The sequence below is a fragment of the Elaeis guineensis genome, chromosome 1 (assembly GCF_000442705.2).
Source record: "Elaeis guineensis isolate ETL-2024a chromosome 1, EG11, whole genome shotgun sequence".
Taxonomy (NCBI): Eukaryota; Viridiplantae; Streptophyta; class Magnoliopsida; order Arecales; family Arecaceae; genus Elaeis; species Elaeis guineensis.
In genome coordinates this window covers 107,822,679-107,838,374 of record NC_025993.2, presented here as the reverse complement: position 1 = coordinate 107,838,374, position 15,696 = coordinate 107,822,679, and positions in this window count along the sequence as shown.

The window sequence follows — 15,696 nt, the reverse complement described above, 5'->3', positions numbered from 1 at the left end:
CTATTTTTTAAATTTTTTATTGATTGCCAAATTTATTAGTTAAATTTATACTACAAATGGAAAATATTTCTAATCAATTTAAAGGTAGGGATTACAAAAAAGCATTAAGAGCACCTAGGAATACGAAAAAAAGTTTTATGCATGAAATGAAAATATCGTACTTAAATTTAAGGTTAATATTAGTCTCTTCTACTATAAGAAATACTATATATCAATATATAAATTTGAACAATCGATGAGATATGTATTACATGACTGGTTTTGGTGTATTACTAATAGTTCAAGTCTACTGAATTTTAAATAAGATTTTTTTGGTTTCAAAAACTTAATTTCAAGGAGAAGTTTAGGTTGCATATTATTAATGTAATATATTCTCCAAAAATTAGAATAAAATTGCTGATCTGCTAATTCCAACCCTACATTACATCAAAATGAGAATATGTCCAACTTTTCAGTTCTCATGGTACATTTCTAGTTAAATTTCTCTCTCAATCAGCATCCCATTTTTAATCTTGATACACTCTTCTAAATTGGAGATATAGTGAAGTTAGGATTTTTGCTAATTTTTTTTCCTAATAATTCTAATTTTCATCTATTTTTAACTTGGCAAACCACAAGTCTTTGCGTAATTGAATTTTATTTTATTTTTTGCTGACTTGAGTTTTTTTATTGAAGTTGAGGTTTTATTTTATTTGACAAACCACATGCAATAACAGAGTTTACAGCATTGAAGTTCCATGAAAAATTTGAGCACAAAATCCAGCTTCAGTTGTGATTCTGAATTGCTTCTAAATTTGCTGACATGTAAATAGGGAAGCCGCATTTTTTTCTCTTTTAAAATATGGCCAAACTGAAGGGCTTATCTCCCATGACAATTTTGATGAGAAATTTCCACAAGTTTATGGGACAAAAACCATCTCTGCTTTGCAATATGTTCTTAACAAGTGAAGCATTCATAAATTGGCCCAACCATTTTTAGTGATCAATGGAATGTTCCTAACTGAACAAGCCTGTGATGCTAGATGATTTTGCTCACATAAAACCAATCATAAGGATGTCGAGCAAAATGACAGTTATTGCATGTAACATACTCTAAGGAATATAGTGCGAGCTATATTTTTTACAGGTAAAATTTTAAAGCAACTCAGTTTCTCAGAAGGAGGTGGTCTCAGAAGAAAACTGAGCGTATGATGCAAAGAAAACAAAATTAATCTGAAAATTTTGAAAGTATATATCAATTTTAAAATGATAAGCCAAAAGAACTAGATGGATAAATTAAGGAAAGGGACAACTGACGACTTCTTGTGTTGCTGTCAAAAGAACCTCATCATCACCGAGGGCTCCGCAAATCGATGCCTTCAATATCCTTGGCTACTAAGGATCCACTAACTGCCTGCTTCATCAATCCTCAAGTTCTATCAGTATGATGCAGAATCCACCGTACAAGAGAAAAATATAATATATATATATATATATATATATATATATTTTTTTTTTTTTTTTTTTTTGTTAGGTAGATGTCTGGTCAGGATATTACCTTCCAGAACCTTTTCAGTACCATACGATACAGCAGGAAGAAAGAAGAAACAAAAAATAAAAATAATCAAAATACGTGGATCAGCGACAAAAGGACTCGTCTTCACGGGACATGCAAACTTCACTATGAAAAAGAAATTTTATAAGAGGAGACCTCACCCTCAATCCTTGTACACCTAATTTATTTTTCACTAAAAGTTTCTCCTCACAAAAGCTCTCTTTCTTGAAAGACCCCCTTGAACCCCTGAAGCGACCAACGTCCGCTGTCTAGGAGCCCTACTCTTTCTCTCTCAGCGTCAAGCAGCTCTCTCTCTCCCTCGGGTTCCTTCTCGGGTTCACGCCGCCACAGGCACTCACGGGTCTCCGTGAGAAAACTAATCCAAAAGACCACACCCTCCGTTATTTCCCTGATCACAAGTCTTTTATAGGGCTTAAACCCAATTAGATTAGGTTTAAGACTCCTTAATCAGCTCAAATCAAGCCTCTGGATCGTCGGATTAAGACCAAAAACTTTCTGGGCCGTCCGATCACGATCGGTCCACAAAATAGTACCGTGGACCGTGAGAAATGCGTGGGAAACGCCCACGCAGTCCACAAGCCCAACAGTGGACTGCCCGATCCACGGTGGATCGAGGTACAGGCCCAAGTAAGGCGCCTGGGCCTGGGCTGGCCCGCGTGGGCAGGCCTAGGCCGCACCCGCGTGCGGGCCCACGCACAGGCTGAGCTGCGGCCCGGTTGGGCCGTGTGCCCGCCTGGGCCACCCTCCCGCCTGGGTCGTGCATCCCGCGCATTGGCCCCGCCTGGGCCGCGCGCCACCGCCTGCGGCCGCCTCGCCGCCGGCCCGCCGGCAGTCTTCTGCCACCTCGGATCTCGTGCCGACTTCAAAAGCTCGTATCTTCTCCGTCCGAGCTTCATTTTGGGTGATCTTGATCTCGTTGGACTCCATTTTTTGTCGCGAATCTTGTTGTGACCTCAATATGGGCTGAATCTCGAGGTGTCAAATCCTAACAATCTCCACCTCGACTCTATATTCGGCCTCCTCCAAACTCCGAGAGCTTCTGGATCTCCTCGCCCCCATGCCCTGGGGCAATCGCCTGCTGATTATGGATGGGCAAACATGGGAGTCGAGCTAGGCCACTCGATCCCATCTCTATCATATGCTGTGCTCCTCCTGACCTGAGACCTGCTCGGGGCATCATCCTGCGGTAATAGGAATCTCACCTTGCGACGTCGCCTCTTGTCCTTCCGAGTCTTCTGTCTCATGCTCGATCCACCTCCTGGAGCTCCAGCTCGCTCTGGGCTTGGCCTGGCTCCTGAAGCTCCACCTCGCACTAGGCTCTCTGCCAGGTAATAATGTCCTCTGCTCTCCTTCTTTCCTTCCAGCACAATTCTATCACCGCATAGCACCCTCAGAATTCCTCCACCAGCTACCGTCCTGTAGCCTCTTGAATCCAGTCTGCTAAGTGAGATAAAATTCTGCCTGAAATCGGGTATGTATCGGACCTCCCCCAATCTCCTCACTGCACCGTCATGTATCCTCCAGCTGACCGTCCCAATGCCTCTGATCGCACAGCTCGATCCATCCGGCAGATATACAGTGCCCTCACTGTTCTCCAGAGAGTCAAACTGCTCCTCTCTGCAACATACATGATAGGGGCATGCAGAATCTAATATCCACTGCTGGGAAGAAGTAGATACCTCGTCAGATATCTCCAGAACATCTCCATCTAAATCGTTGCCGGCCGTCGCTACAGCAGCCACCATCTGATTTTTGAGTTGAGGGCAATCTCTGGCTAGATGCCCCAACTCCTCACACCGGTAACACCTAGTTTTGCTCAAGTCCCTCCTGAACTTGGACCGCCCTCGTTGCGATCTCCTGTCGCTCCGTCTACCGTCTCCTGCTCCTCCAGAAGCCACCAAAGCTAAGCTACCGTCACCTGAGCTCGAAGTCGGGTTCTCCCTCTTGATAACCTCATTCTGGAGTATCGCTGTGGTGACCTCGTCCATCTTGATAGTGCTTTTTTCCACTAGAAGAGCAGTCACTAAGAACTCATACGAAGGGGGAAGCGACGCCAGCAAAACTAGTGCCCTTATCTTCTCCTCAACATTCTCGCCAACGCTGAGGAGGTCGGTGAGGATCTTCTGGAAGTGGCTTAGATGCTCCTGCATGCTCGGTCCCTCAGCCATCCGCAGTTGGTAGAACTATCTCCAGAAGAAAAGAGTGTTGGTGAGAGACTTCGCCATGTATAACTCCTCGAGTTTCGACCACAGCACCATTAGAAAAGTCTCGCTCAGCACATGGATCACCACCTCATCTGTTAGGTACATGCGGATGGTACTCACCGCCTATATCTGTAGTCGTTTCCAATCCCGCACCTCCATGGTGGTCAGCTTCTCATTGCACAAGAGAGCATCGATCAACCCCTGTTGGATGAGCACGTCCTTCACCCTTGCCTGTCATAAGGAGAAATTGCTCTTACCATCAAACTTGTTGATCTCCATCTTGATTGATCATATCTTCTCTATCTTCAGTCTTGCTCACCACCCTGCAATCTGCGTTCTTGTACTGCCTTACTCTGATACCACTTGTTGCGGGATGTTTGGCCAGGACACTACCTCTCAGGATCTTTTCAGTACCACGCGATACAGCAGAAAAAAAGAAGAAACAAAAAACAAAAACAATCAAAATACGTGGATCAGCTACAAAAGGGCTCGCCTCCACGGGGCATGCAAACTTCACTATGAAAAAAAAAATTTATAAGAGGAGACCTCACCCTCAACCCTTGTACACCCAATTTCTCTCTCACTAGAAGTTTCTCCTCACAAAAGCTCTCTCTCTTGGAAGATCCCCTTGAACCCCTGAAGTGACTAACGTCCGCTGTCCAGGAGCCCTGCTCCTTCTCTCTCAGCGTCAAGCAGCTCTCTCTCTCCCTCGGGTTCCTTCTCGGGTTCACACCGCCATAGGCACTCACGTGCGGGCCTGGGCCGCACCCGCGCATGGGCCCACGTGCGGGCTGGGCTGCACGCCCGCTTGGGCCGCGCGCTTGGGTCGCGCATCCCGCACGTTGGCCCTGCCTGGGCCGCGCACTGCCGCCGCTCCATTGGCCCGCCGCCAGCCGTCGGAGGTCCTCCATCGCCTCGAGTCTCGTGCCGACTTCAAAAGTTCGTATCTTCTCCGTCCGAGCTCCGTTTTGGATGATCTTGATCTCGTTGGACTTGATTTTTCATCGCAAACCTCACTGTGGGCTGAATCTCGAGGCATCAAATCCTAATATATATATACACTCAGGAAAAAAAGGAATCTTTACTAAGGGATCAATTGTCCCGAATGTCGGCACCAACTTGAAAATCAAAAGAGATGTATTTAACTCCAAATATAATAGAAGATAATATCTTCCCAACTGGTGATTTTGAAACTTGGCTTGTGACACATGTAGGTGGGAACATGACCATGATTCAAACTGAACAATTGATCCAATGCCTACATGCAAACTCTATATCAATCATTCTAAACTTGTCTATGCCGAAAAGTAAACCAAATGCAGATTTTGCTACAGTACTTTTTCATAATATTTTATTATAAAAAATATTTTAGATATTTTATCTTCTTCCTCCAACCACCCCTCCCACCCCCACACCATGCCCCCCACCCCCACCCCCTCCCCCACGGTCTTCCCCTCTCCCCTCCAGCCCCTCCCCCATGGTCTTCCCCTCTCCCCTCCGGCACTCATGCCATGCGCCCCCCCTCTCCCATGCTCGTGCCCTCCCTCCCCGATGGTCTCCCCCCCTCCTCTAACGCTCGTGTTAGCCCCCAACCCCCCCCCCTCCACTAGTCTTCCCTCCCCTCTCCCCCTCACCAGTGCTCGTGCCGCCCCCTTTCCTATCTTCTCCGCCATAGCACGCCCCGCATCCCCCCTCCCTCCCTCTTCTCTTCTTTCTTCTTTTTCATCACCTACCCATGGATCTTCTGCCTATCGGTGCTCCTCCACCCATGCGGCTCTACCACCGCACCCCTCTCCCTCACCCACGATGCCCCCGCTAGATCCCCCACACTCCCCCACCCCCACCCCCACCCCCACCCCCCTTCCCCTCCCATGCCTCCTCTGCCTTCGATGGTGTTTGCAGCTTCCCGCGCCACCACCTCCTGTTCCCTATGGCTTCTTCGCACCACACCCCCCACCATCTGTTGGAAAATGTGTTCTAAAATCAATCATCTAGTTTATAGATGATTGTGCTCCATACATATATATGAATTATAAAATGATAACTGTTATCTCGTAGATTCATCATAAAGAATACATCTTCCTAAATAGAACTCATATGTTATGATGAAGTCCTTAGAGCTACTTCCAAAATGATAAAGGAGGATTTATTGTGTGGTTCTTAAATTCTACTCGCGATCAAATGATACAATTGTTACAAGGATGGTAATTATATCCAGTGTAGATTATTGTGTGTCATATTAATTGGTTATCCTCTTAACTAAGGCGTGTGGTGATATAGGTATGGCATATGGATGAAATATAAGAGTATATTTCACTGAGTGTGATCACCTCCGAAGCACTTTGCTGTCAAAGATTCTATGATGGGATATGAATATAAGTGTGCTTCTAACCTGAGACTGTCTCGGTGACTTGCAAATAACTCACTATATTTTAGCGTCAGATTATCTAAATTTTTAATTTGATGATGGAAGATTTTTGGATACAGTCAAGTGCTTGTGAAGTCTGAGTGCGAGTCAAGATAAGATTGATTGCTCTAAGTAAAATTGGAGATGATGTATCACTGTATTTTAATTCAGCAAAACTCTGGCCAAAGTAGTCCTAGTGAGGAGTCACAGGATTTTTGAGGTTGAAACACAATGTGGATCACTCATCGAGGGTTGACAGTTTAACCCTAAGTTGTCCTTGAGCATCAAGAGTCAAAAAGATGAATTATGTGGTAACTATATCCACCTAGGTTCTAGAATATTGCTGGGCATACATTCGATCTATCCAGACGTCGGGTAAATATTGCTAGATAGTTACATCGATTGGTACAAAAATTATTCTTGTGCTATCGACTTAGGTTCGAACTTATAGGATCATACATATAGAAGTACCTGTCTGATCAAATAGTTGATCGACGATTATGAATAGTTGAAGGGTTTAATTATCAATGTGATTGATAATTAATCCTATGCAAAGGTTATAATAAATTATTTACTAATGGTTGGTAAATTAGAGGAATAATTAATTGACAATTTGATTGTTATTGATTCAATTTGATTAAGCAATGAGGATTAGATTAAATCTAATTGAATTGGATTCAATTAGGTTGGCTTTGGATTGATTGGATGCATCCCTATTGGATAATAGGACTTGTTCCAATTGATCTTAAAGATGCAAATCAAATTTAATTGATAAAAATTAATTTAATTTGATTTAAGTTTGATTGGATCAAAACTTATTGGATAATAGACTTGATTGGATTAAGCCCTATTGATCAATAGCTTCCCTGATATCCATTAAGAATCAATCTCTAGATCAATGGGGTTCTTAATCTAACTAATTCTTTAATTGGATTGGAGCCTAATTGATTTTATAATTGAGCTAGGACCTAATTAGTTAGTTTATTATAATTAATTTTTAAGTTAGTTAAAATTGGATCCAAAGATTAGTTAGAGTTAGAACAAGATTTTTGAGCCCTATTTGGAATAGGACTTAACCAACTCAACACCATCCATCTATTTAAGATTCTCCACGCCTAAGTCCCTCTCTTTCATGAGAACCCATGCCCATCCAAAAGTGCCGCACCCCTCTTGAGTTTCTGTGAGAAATAGGGGGCGTCCCTCTCCCTCTTCTTGTTGCCAAAAAGAGAGGGGGCATCCAAGAGTTGGACGCCCCAAACTCCACATGTCAAGCCCTCCTCTTCTCCTCCCTTCTTGAAGGAATTTTGAAAGACTTTCTTGTTGGTTCTTAGGTGTTAAAGAGAGGCTCTATTGGTTTTATAGTAAAAAATTAGAGAAAAAAAAATCTTTCCAATGAGAGAAAAAGAAGGAAGAAGTAAGATCTTCTTTCTAGTGTGCAGCTTTGGAGAAGAAAATTTTCTTTTAGATTTTTTTTTTACTTTTTTTAGTATGAAAATTAGATTGGATCTGATTTTTGATATGAGAATTTAGATAAAAAATATCAAAAAAATCTGGTTGGATGTTTGGGGCTTCCTAGGACTCTAGATTAAGGAGAAAAAGGAAGAAGAAGAGAGAAGAATAATTTTTCTTTTGAGTCTTTCTTTTGAATTTTTCTAGAGCTTAAGATTTTATATTATTTTTTATATGAAAAATTAGATTTGATTTGATTTTTATCATAAAAAATCAGAGAAGAAAAGTTCTTCTTAAAAGTGAAAAAAGAAAGAAAGAAAGGTTCTCTCTTGTGCGTAGGAGAATTGAGAAGGAGTTCTTCTCTTGATCTCTATTGTAGAGATCTGATGTGTGGATCCAAGAAAAAAAGGAGAGGATCTCCTTATTTTTCATCTTCTTCATGTTCCTCTTAGGTCAGTCAAAACATGATGTCTTTGTGAGCTAGCACTCCTAGAGAGATCGATCAGTACAAGGACTTCGTATGGATAATTATAAAAATTAGACACGTGTGCGGCTGCCTAGCATCATGAAAAACTAACTACTACGAATTTTTGATACAGTGATCTGCTACCCGCACTCAAGTATGGAGTTTTGAACTCAATTCATATTTAGATATGATCTAAACATAATTCAGATGTGATCTGATTTGATATAGATGTGATCTATATTTGCTGAATTTTAGATTTCAGATTTACATACATGTATATTAGTTCATGTCATGAATTCTGTATGGTAGTTTTAGATTGGATCTATGCATGCATTATAGATTAAATTATTTAATCTATGTATGTTCCACTGTAAAATTTTAAAAATATATGCACAAAACCACCACGCTTCCAACTAGTATCAGAACCAGATTCATTATAATATGAACATATATGCATGTAGAGTTGAAATCTAGATTTAGTAATGTATGGGATGTATTATGATCTAATTTTAGATATGATTTAATATAAAAATCAGATCTAATATAATTTAGATTAGATCTAAATTTTTGCATATATGATATGTGAGTAAATTAGATGATCCGATTAACAAGTACTTGGATTGGGTTGATCATCAGACCGTCCAATCGTAGGAGTAAAAAAGATTTAAATGTCCTCTCTTTCTATTTGATAGGGTGCTCTTATGGTGTATAGGGGTGCCATATGATTTAATCTCATGAAGAAGAATACGAAAAGAAAAACTTACTTTGCTATAAAATTTTAGATGTTGAAATCTTAAGATTTATAATATGTGATACAAAATTTGAGTTGTTTGAAAAGTAGAACATCTAATCTGTATAATTAAAATTATTTTAATTATAAAAAATAAAATTTAAAATCATAAAATATTTAGATATGATCTAAAATTTGTTTATGATTGATTTTATTTCAATTTATGCAAAAATTTTCAGATCTGAAATTATATGATACTTGTTGGCACAGCAATTGAGCCGACTTAATTTTGAACTGAGTCGACCCAGTCTCCTGATTTAGTCAGCTCAGTGCTGATTGATCCGACCTAGTTATCTCAGGCCAAACAGTAATGGTTACTGTTCATGATCAGTTAGTCGATCAAGTATCAGACTTAGTCGACCAACTACAGTGAGCCAACTCAGTTCAGGAATGAGCCGATCTAGTTTTTAGAATAAAAAATTTTATATAAAAATGATGTAAAATTATTTTATAAAATTAAAATAGTTTCAATTAATAATCTTAACACATATTAATGCTATATTTAATTAAGAATTAAAAAATATATTTTAGATCTAGAATTATGATTAAAGATCTAATGATATTGCATAAAACATGGAGCATGGGTTAGCTCAAATCTGGTCCTTTTAATTGGGTTAGACCTAAGGTTAGAATCAAAGACTTATGGACTAAAAAGAGTAGTTGATCAAATCTAACCAATAGATGATTTAGATTAGATCAAGGATACTCTAGATCAAGCACAATCATTATAGAAGGTCGAGTCCATATCTTTGATTAAACCAAATAAATCTTGATTAAGGCTCAAAGGTTGAGCCTGAATCATTGGGCTAATTAGATCACTAGATGATTCGAGTTGACCCATATCATTAAGATAAATCAGTATGATTCATTTAGGTGCTCTGAACCGACTTGTCTTTAGTCCTTCTCATGACTTGATGAAATCGGTGGAAGGATTTACAATTTGACGGTTGGACCAGCTAGTCTCTAGTCCTTCTCATGACTTGATGAAGTCAGTGAAAAGATTTACGACTTGCTGATTGGACCAGCTAGTCTCTAGTCTTTTACATAACTTGGTGAAGTCAATGGAAAGATTTATGACTTGCAGGTCAACTGATATTTTCTAAATATATTAATCAAATCTTCTAAATTATTAGGTCTATAAATAAGCTAGTTATGGGGATAACTAGATCATAGCTTTCCATTAAGGATTATGATAATATGTCCAATATTCTAAATAGACATTGGAGGTGCCACACGCCTAATGTCTATTAGGTATTGAAATTATCATTTATCATATGATCGTCTTGTTATGTCTTTCAGATCAATGGTCAGGTTGGCTGAGCTACACTCGGGCCTAGACATTCATTTGTTGGATGCACTTAATGTAGTCATATTAATGATTGGACCTAATCAGATTTTTTAATAGAAGCACCACACACCTGCTGAAGAGATACTTGAGGCAAAATTTGATTGCTAGAAATTGTTTGGAAAAATAATTAGCTAGAAACCTACGCATGAATGCACTAGGATTGGCCAAGCCACACTCGGATCTGAATGCAGTCTGTGTGGATTCTAGCACCCATAAGGAATTAAAGTAATTTTTCGAATTGGAGGTAGAGGCTATCAATTTGTATAAAATAGTGGAAGAATCTTTAGACTAAAGTCCAAGTCTTTAGACTTAAAATAGTTCATATACTAATAGATCAATTATTTTTTTTTCAGAAATGATTAGAATATTATCGTTTTGTTCACTGTTAGACAGTTACATCATGATCGGACATAACTTCGATAGTCAGTATCAGACGTTGAATACAGTTTTTGAGCTAATTGATCAAGAAGTCTAAGGCTAACCATAATCAAACATAATGCTTCTTTAGAAGAAGCTGGACTATTGGAAGAGGAATTATCCTCAATATTTTAGTTTTCTTGATCCAAACAGGCCTAAAAGAGAAATCAACAAATGATTGCTGGTCAAGATAGTTATATGATAACTCTTTAAAATTTTTTTATTGGTTATACTACTACTTGAGTATAGGATATCGACAGTGCAAGTCATGTTTGCCAATAGTTACAAAAGACTTCAGAATAGCAAAAAAAGTTTGAAAATGATAAGAGACTCCTAAATATAAGAGATGGAAGTTTGTTCCAGTCTTAATATTAGGAATCGTCGAGCTTATTTTCAACCCTGACGATGTCATTTTAAGTGATTGTCATAATTGTCCAATCTTATTGATGGTATCAATAAGAATTATTATTATGATATCATTATGAATAATATTACAATAATGAGTGAACAATTGAAAATGACATAAACTTTGTACCATGACCTGTTAGTGTAAAGTACACATCAAACTAGCACCCTAGATTAGATATTGTTATTGAAGCCTACCTTTGGCATAGTTGATTAAGTTATCTTTTATTAAAAAGGATGAATAAATCAGTAATATTCTGAGTTTAATATATATTGATGTATTTGTACTCATGAACATAAATATCAGAGGAGGGCTTACTACTTCATTAAAATCTCTGACGATCTATCTTGGCATAGGTGTGTCTTGCTTATGAAGCACAAGTCTGAATCGATTGAAATGTTCAAACGATTCTGTAATGAGATAGAAAAATAAACTGTAAAGAGTATTGGAACTCATCGGTTAGATCGATGAAGTGAATACTTTTACAGTAAGTTTTTGATATGTCTTGAAGAGAATTGGATTCTCTATCAATAGACTTCTCTTGCAACACCATTGCTTAAAAGGATGTCTAAAAGGAGGAATCGATCTTTGTTAGACATGATTCAATCTACTGTGGGGTTTGTTAGTCTGTCTGAAGTTATGTTTTAGAGACTACTTGATATGTGCGTAAGAACATTCCAAACACATTGATCACTAAAGCTCCATGTGAGATATGGACTTAGATAATTTGATGCTCTCTTACCTTAGGGTTTGAGATTTCGGACTTATATGAAATGTTCACAAACCAACTAGTTTTGATCTTGATCTGATAAATATTATATTAGAAATATTTCTTCTACTTTCCTCATGGACATGAGATGTTCATGAATCTTAAGGTATTCTTTTTGGAAAAAAAGATCCTTGATGAAGAAACTGATGCCGTTAAGAGCAAGTTTGGTGAAGCTTGATAAATAGAAGAACTACTCTGATACAAACCAACAGAAATAAAGTTAATTAAATCAAATTTGAAATCCAATGTAAAGGCATCCTTAAGTAGATATAGTAGAGTACCGTGTCAACCGAATAGATATTTCGATTTCTAGATTCGGGATGGAGATCTGATCTTCCATACGGATGCCATACAGAGATCTAACTTTGAGAAGTGGCTTAGAGCTATTAAATCTGAAATGAAGTCTATAAAGATCGATGATGTATGGATATTAGTTGATTCACCTGAAGGATAAGATCCATAGGGTGTAAGTAGATTTTAGATGAATAAGAGGCATAAACAAAAAGATGGAGATATATTAATTTTGTCTGGTTGTCAAAAATTTTATCAAAATTATAGTGTTGACTATGACGAGATATTTTTTCTTGTTACAATCCTTAAGTCCATTTGGATTGAATCAAGCTTCTCGGAGTTGGAATATATGTTTTGAATGTATGGTTTCATTAAGAACGAAGCAGAATCCTGTATGTACAAATAGACTGATAGTTCTATAATAGTATTCTTTGTATATATTATTTGGATAAAATTTTCTTAATGAAAAATGATATCCCTACATTACAAGGAATAAAAGCTTGGTTGTCATCTCTGTTCTCCATAAAGATTTGGAAGGTTATGAGAACCATTCTTAAGTATTTATGAAATACTAAGGATCAATGACTCGTTTATAGAGAATCTGACTTAAAAACTGTGAAATATTGATTTCAATTTCTAGTCGGATCGAAATGATAAAATTATGTTAAGTTATATTTTTATTCTAAAAAAGGAGCGACATACTGGAAAGGTTTCATGCAGTATTCAGTAGCCAATTTTATTTACGATGCAGAGTTCTTTATGGCATTTGATATTGGTAAAAAAGTTGTTTGGTTATTGAAATTCATTAGCGAGCTTGAAGTGATACCCTTCGTTGATAGTCCAATTCTTCTATATTGACAGCACACTGGAGCCATAGCTCAAACTGAAGAACCGATGTTTCATCTAAGAACCAAATATTTTCTACATCGCTATCAACTTGTTTGATAAGATCAAGATAATGTCAACCTTAGGAAGATCAATTGAAAGAAGAATTTGACCGATCCATTGACTCAAGCAATCGGATCTAAGAAGTTTGATGATCACAAATGGAAGATTGGTATTTGATATCGATATGATTGGCTTTAGTCCAAGTGAGAGTTGTTAGAAAATATGTCCTAAAATCAATCATCTAGGTTATAGATAATTGTGCTCCATATATGTATATGAATTATAAAATGATAAATGTTATCTAGCAGATTCATCATAAGGAATATATCTTCTTAAATAGAACTCATATATTATGATGAAGTCCTTAGAGCTACTTTCAAAATGATAAAGGAAGATTTATCGTATGATTCTTAAATCCTGCTCGCGATCAAATAATACAATTGTTACAAGGATGATAATTGTATCAAGTGTAGGTCGTTGTGTGCAAAGCATGTGGTGATATGGATATGGCATACAGATGAAATGTAGTACATTTCACTGAGCATGACCATCTTCGAAGCACTCTGCTGTCAAGGATTGCTCTGATGGAATATAGGTACAAGTGTCCCTCTAACCTGAGGCTATCTCGATGACTTGCAAGCAACTCACTGTACTTTGATGTCGGATTATCCAAATTTTTAATTCGATGATGGAAGGTTTCTGGGTACAGTCAATTACTTGTGAAGTCTGAGTACGAATCAAGATGGGATTGATCGCTTCAAGTAAAATTGAAGATGATGCATCACTGTGTTTCAATTCAGCAAAACTCTGACCAGAGTAGCCCTAGTAAGGACTCGTAGGATTTTTGAGATTGAGACACAATGTGGACTATTCATCCAAGGTTGATAGTTTAATCCTAAGTCATCTTTGAGCATCAAGAGTCAAAGAGATAAATTATACGGTAACTATATCCATGTAGGTTCTAAAATATTGCTGGGTATATATTCGGCCTATCCGGACATTGGGTCCCATTGTTAAATGGTTATATCGATTGGTATAGAAATTATTCTTTACTATCGACTTAAGTTCGAACCTATAGAGTCACACATATAGAAGTACTTATCTGATCAAATGGCTGATCGACGATTATGAATCATTTAAGGATTTAATTATCAATGTGATTGATAATTAATCCTATGCAAAGATTGTAATAAATTATTTACTAATAGTTTATAAATTAAAAAAATAATTAATAGATAATTTGATTATTATTAGCTCAATTCGATTGAGCAATGAGGATTGGATCAAATCTAATTGAATTGGATTCAATTAGATTGACTTTGGATTGATTGGATGCATCCCTATTGGATAGCAGGACTTGTTCTAATTGATCTTAGGGATGTAAATCAAATTTAATTGATAGAGATCAGTTTAATTTGATTTAGATTTGATTGGATCAAATCCTATTGATAATAAGTTTGATTGGATCAAGCCCTATTGATCAATAGCTTCTCTGATATTCATCAAGAATCAATCTTTGGATCAATGGGATTCTTAATCTAACTAATTCTCTAATTGGATTGGAGCTTAATTGGTTTCATAATTGGGCTAGGACCTAATTAATTAGTTTATTATAACTAATTTTTAAGTTAGTTAGGATTAGGTCCAAGGATTAGTTAGAGTTGGAACAAGATTCTTAAGCCATATTTGAAATAGGACTTAACCAACTCAACACCACCCATCTATTTAAGATTCTCTCTGCCTAACTCCCTCTCTTCCATGAGAACCCACACCCATCCAAAAGTGCCGCGCCCCTCTTCAGTTTCTGTGAGAAATAGGGGGTGTCCCTCTCTCTCTTCTTGTCGTCAAAAAGAAAGGAGGGGGATGTCCAACTCCATCCAAGAGTTGGATGCCCCAAACTCCACACGTCAAGCCCTGCTCTTCTCCTCCCTTCTTAAAAGAATTTTGGGAGACTTCCTTGCTAGTTCTTAGGCATCAAAGAGAGACTCCTCTACTGATTTTATAGTAGAAAATTAGAAAAGAAAAGTTCTTTCCAATGAGAGAAAGAGAAGGAAGAAGAAATGTCTTCTTTCTAGTATGCAGCTTTGGAGGAGTTCTTCTCTTAGATTTTTTTTTAATTTTTTTAATATAAAAATTAGATTGAATCTAATGTTTAATATAAAAATTTAGAGAAAAAATATCAAAAAAAATCTGATTGGATGTTTGGGGCTTCTCAAGGCTCTAGATCAAGGAGAAAAAAGATAAAGAAGAGAGAAGAGCAGTTCTTCTCTTGGATCTTTCTTTTGGGTTCTTCTAGAGCTTAAGATTTTATATTATTTTCTATATGAGAAATCAGATTAGATTTGATTTTTATCATAAAAAATCAGAGAAGAAAAGTTCTTCTTAAAGGTAAAAAAAAGAAAAGAGAAAGGTTTTCTCTTGTATGTGGGAGAATTGAAAAGAAAAAGTTTTTCTCTTGATCTCTATTGTAGAGATTTGATGCATAGATTCAGAAAGAAAAGGAGAGGGTCTCCTTGTTCTTCATCTTCTTCATGTTCTTCTTAGATCAGTCAAAGTATGGTATCTTCATGAGCTAGTACTTTCAGGGATATCGATCAGCATCAGGGCTTCGTATAAATACCTGTAGAAGCCGGACATGTGTACGGCTGCTTAGCATCATGAAGAACCAACTACTATGGATTTTGGATGCGGTGACCTACTATCCGC